The sequence below is a fragment of the Macaca mulatta genome, chromosome X, assembly GCF_049350105.2.
Source record: "Macaca mulatta isolate MMU2019108-1 chromosome X, T2T-MMU8v2.0, whole genome shotgun sequence".
Classification (NCBI taxonomy): Eukaryota; Metazoa; Chordata; class Mammalia; order Primates; family Cercopithecidae; genus Macaca; species Macaca mulatta.
Genome location: NC_133426.1, coordinates 325,669 through 330,765, shown reverse-complemented (window position 1 = coordinate 330,765; position 5,097 = coordinate 325,669). Strand labels below are relative to the sequence as shown.

At 43.5% G+C, this 5,097-nt stretch overlaps 1 pseudogene; it reads left to right on the top strand.

The window, feature by feature from the left end:
• Nucleotides 1-4,668: 4,668 nt before the first annotated feature.
• Nucleotides 4,669-4,796, top strand: LOC144338856 (small nucleolar RNA SNORA70; annotated as a pseudogene).
• Nucleotides 4,797-5,097: the final 301 nt, after the last annotated feature.

The following is a 5,097-nucleotide window of genomic DNA, read 5'->3' as shown; positions in this document are numbered from 1 at the left end:
GAATGGAATAGAACAGAAAATAATGAATGGAATGGAATCGAATCGAAAATAATGAATGGAATGGAATGGAACAGAAAACAATGAATTGAATAGAATGGAATGGAATAGAAAATAATGAATGGAATAGAACAGAATATAATGAATGGAATGGAATCAAATCGAAAATAATGAATGGAATGGAATGAAACAGAAAATAATGAATGGAATAGAATGGAATGGAATAGAATAGAATAGAAAATAATGAATGGAATGGAATCAAATCGAAAATAATGAATGGAATGGAATGAAACAGAAAATAATGAATGGAATAGAATGGAAAGGAATGGAATAGAATAGAAAATAATGACTGGAATAGAACAGAAAATAATTAATGGAATGGAATGAAACAGAAAATAATTAATGGAATAGAATGGAATAGAATAGAATAGAATAGAATGGAAAATAGTGAATGGAAAAGAACAGAAAATAATAAATGGAATTGAATGGAATTGAATTGAAAACAATGAATGGAATTGAATGAACAGAAAATAATGAATGGAATAGAATACAATAGAATAGAAAATAATGAATGAGATGGAATGGAATGGAATGAACATAAAATAATAGAACGGAATGGAATGAAACGGAATAGAATGAAGTAGAATGGAATGGAATAGAAGATAGTGGAACGGAATGGAATGGAATAAAATGGAATGGAATAGAATAGAATAGAATGAAATAGAATAGAAAATAATGAATGCAATGGAATGAAATTAAAAGAGATAGAATAGAATAGAAGGAATGGAATGGAATAGAATAGAACAGAAGGAATGGAATGGAATAGACTAGAATAGAAGGAATGGAATGGAACGAAATAGAATAGAAAATAATGAATGGAAATGGAATAGAGAAGAATAGAAAATAATAGAATGGAATGGAAAGCGATGGATGAGAGAGAATGGAATGGATAGAAAATAGAATGGAATCGAATGACAATGGGAGGGATCGAACCTAATAGAATGGAATGGAATGGAACAGAATGCAGTAGAAAACAATAGAATAGAATCCAACACCATACAATAGAATGAGGGAAGGAGACTCACCCAGGTTTTCCCATCACAAACAGGAGGAAGAGAGAATTGGGGTGACCCCAGAGAGCAGGACGAATATGTATCTATTCTGTCTGTCGCCCAAGATCCTTCCAGCAGGTTGAGACCCTTCTGCCTCCCAAAGAAACCCAGGTAGATTGAAGGACCCTGCACCTGCAGGAGGGCCCGACTCACAGACACCTGCACCTGCGCTTCTCCCAGGTTCATTGTGTTCTGTTTTTGTTTGTTTGTTTGTTTTTGTTTTTGTTTTTTAGAGATGGGGTCTTGCTCTGTTGCCCAGGCTGGAGTTCAGTGGTGCAATTATGGCTCACTGCAGCCTCAACCTCCCGGCCTCAAGCGATCCTCCTCCCATCTCAGCCTCCCGAGTAGCTGGGACGACAGCTGCTTGCCACCCCACACAGTTAATTTTTGAATTTATTTTTTTGTAGCGATGGGGTCTTGCTGTATTGCCCCGTCTGGTTTCAAACTCCTGAGCTCAAGTGATCCTCCTGCCTCCTCCTCCCCAGGTGCTGGGATTCCAGGAGTGAGCCAGGGCAGCCGGCCTGTTTGTGGTGGTCTGAATCACAACCCAGCTCCAGGGAATAAAGTTAACTTCTGTCTCTTTATCCTTGTTTTTCTCTCTCCCATTTCAGCTGTGAATACGTTCTCTGGAATACACGATGTAAAGCCACACACTGGTTTACATATCTAAAAGTCAAAACCAACACCAGTGATAGAAGGATAACAAGAAAACAAGCTGAGGCCAGACCCAGTTCAGACATTAAGGCCGCCACGTTCTTCCTGTGTGGCCACGGCCAAGCTCTCGACCTCTCTGGGCCTCAGCAACTTGTGAACCTGAGACCGTAGCAACATCTCCGTCGTGACCCAGTTGAGAACCAAGTTCGCTGGAGGTGTCAGGTGTTTGGAGTGAAACCTCACGTCTACGGGGACTCGTGAAATACAAATACCTCCCAAGGCCGACTCGGAGACAGACGTCTTAAAGAAGAGGTGGGTACTTCACCTGAGGTCGGGAGTTCGAGACCAGCCTGGTCAACATGGAGAAACCCCGTCTCTACTAAAAATAGAAACATTAGCCGGGCGTGGTGGCAGGTGCCTGTCATCCCAGCTTTCTAGAAAAAAAATTAGATTTTCCCACCTTGCATATAGATATACATATATTCTATCCTCCAGGATAGTAACCGTATTACACATTATAATATATTATGTGTTATGGATAAACTATGATATGGTATATGTTTAAATATCCAATAGTGCAATTTGTAGAAAATATAAGGTTTTCCCAGTTTGCAATATAGATGTGTATCTTTTTATATATTATATTGTCTACAATAGTTACATGTGCATAATAGTATACATAATATATATTATACACATAATGCATCATATATATACACTTGACGATATGATAGAATATATAATAGTGGGCCAGGAGTGGTGGCTCACGTCTGTCATCCCAGCACTTTGGGAGGCCAAGGCAGGCGGATCACCTGAGGTCAGGAGTTCGAGACCAGCCTGGTCAACATGGAGAAACCCCGTCTCTACTAAAAATACAAACATTAGCTGGGCGTGGTGGCAGGTGCCTGTAGTCCCAGCTACTCAGGAGGCTGAGGCAGGAGAATCGCTTAAACCCGGGAGGTGGAGGTTGCAGTGAGCCGAGATCGCACCCCTGCACCCCAACCTGGGCAACAACAGTGAAACTCTGTCTCAAAAAAAAAAAAAAAAAAAAAAAAGATGGTCCAAGACTCCAGCTCCTGTCTGTCAAGGCACAAAAATTTTTTTGTTTTATTTTTGTTGTTGTTTCTGCTTTTGTTTTTTTGTGTTGTTTTTTTTTTTTTTTTCCCCGTAACTTTTGTTTTAGGTTCAGGCGTACCTTGCAGGTTCGTTACGTAGAAAAATTTGGGTCAGGGGACATTGGTGTACAGATTATTTCATTACCAGGTATGGATTATCACGGCACCTACCCCAACCTCACCTAGCCAGTGCCTGACCCGAGCACCCAATGAAATTATCTTTCCTGATCTTTTCCCTCCTCCCACACAACAAAGATTGGACATCCCTGGTCTGATTAGATCCCATTTGTCAACTGTCACTTTTATGGCAATTGCTTTTGGCATCTTTGCCTTTTTTTTTCTTTTTTTTTTTTTGAGATGGAGTCGCGCTCTGTCAACCAGGCTGGAGTGCAGTGGTGCGATCTCGGCTCACTGCAACCTCCGCCTCCCGGGTTCAAGCGATTCTCCTGCCTCAGCCTCCCGAGTAACTGGGATGACAGGTGCCCGCCACCACGCCCGGCTCATTTTTTGTATTTTAGACGAGGTTTCACTATGTTGGCCAGGCTGGTCTCGAACTCCTGACCTCAGGTGATCCACCAACTCAGCCTCCGAAAGTGCTGGGATGACAGGCGTGAGCCACCGTGCCCAGCCCATCACGAAATTTTTATCCACCCACCAATAGACGCCAGTGTGTGTTGATCCCCTCCCTGTGTCCATGTTTTCTCATCATTTAGCCCCCACTTATAAGTGAGAACATGTAGTATTTGGTTTTCTGTTCCTACATTAGTTTGCTAAGGATAATGCCCACCAGCTCCATCCACGTCCCTGCAAAGGACACGAGGTCATTCTTTTTCATGGCTGCATAGTATTCCATCGTGTCTCTGTGCCATATTTTCTTTATCCAGTCTCTCAAGGATGGGCGTTTGCATCGGTTCCAAGTCTTTGCTATTGTGAACGGTGCTGCAATGAACATACACCTACACTGGACTCCTTCCTTTCACCATATACAAAAATGAACTCAAGATGGATTAAAGGCTGAAATGTAAAGCCCAGAACTATAAAAACCGTGTAAGACAACCTAGGTGATACCATTCAGGGCATAGGCACGGATAAAAATTTCATGACAAGCCCGGCGTGGTGGCTCACGCCTGTCATCCCAGCACTGTGGGAGGTTGAGGTGGATGGATCACCTGAGGTTAGGAGTTCGAGACCAGCCTGGCCAACCTGGGGAAACCCCGTGTCTACTAAAAATACAAAACGTAACCGGGCGTGGTGGCGGGTGCCTGTAATCCCAGCTACTCGGGAGGCTGAGGCAGGGGAATCGCTCGAACCCGGGAGGCGGAGGATGCAGTGAGCCGAGATCACACCACTGCACTGCAGCCTGGATGACAGAGCGAGACTCTGTCAAAAAAGAAAAATTCATGACAAAGATGCCAAAAGCAATTGCAACAAAAGCAAAGATTGACAAATGGGAACTAATTAAACCAGGGGTATCCAATCACTTGACTTTCCTGGACCACACTGAAAGAAGAATTGTTTTTAGCTACACATAAAATGCGCCAACACTCATGAAAGCAGATGAGCTATTAAAAAAAAAGCAATGCAAAAAAAAAAATGATGTTTTAAGAGAATTTACAAATCTGTGTTGGGCTGTATTCAACACTGTCCTGGGCCACCTGTGGCCGGCAGGCTGTCGGTGGAAAGAGCTGGAATTAAACTAAAGAGATTCGGCACAGAGAAAGAAGCTGTCCACAGAGTCAACAAACAGCCCACAGAATGGGCAGAATGGGGGAAATTTTTGCAAAGTACACATGGGACAAAGGTCTAATACCTTTCCTCCTGGGGGGCCCAGTGGGCAACGGTTCCAAACAACAGCTTCCTGGGTGCTGTATGCACCTGTTTCCTGTATGGGTTACACTGAGGGACCTTGGACGGTGGTGTCTGCACCTGTTTCCTGTATGGTTTGCACTGAGGGACTTGGAGGGTGGTGTCTGCACCTGTTTCCTGTATGGTTTGTACTGAGGAACTTGGAGGGTGGTGTCTGCACCTGTTTCCTGTATGGTTTGTACTGAGGGACTTGGAGGGTGGTGTCTGCACCCTGTTTCCTGTATGGGATACACTGAGGGACTTGGAGGGTGGTGTCTGCACCTGTTTCCTGTATGGTTTGCACTGAGGGACTTGGAGGGTGGTGTCTGCACCTGTTTCCTGTATGGTTTGCACTGAGGGACTTGGAGGGTGGT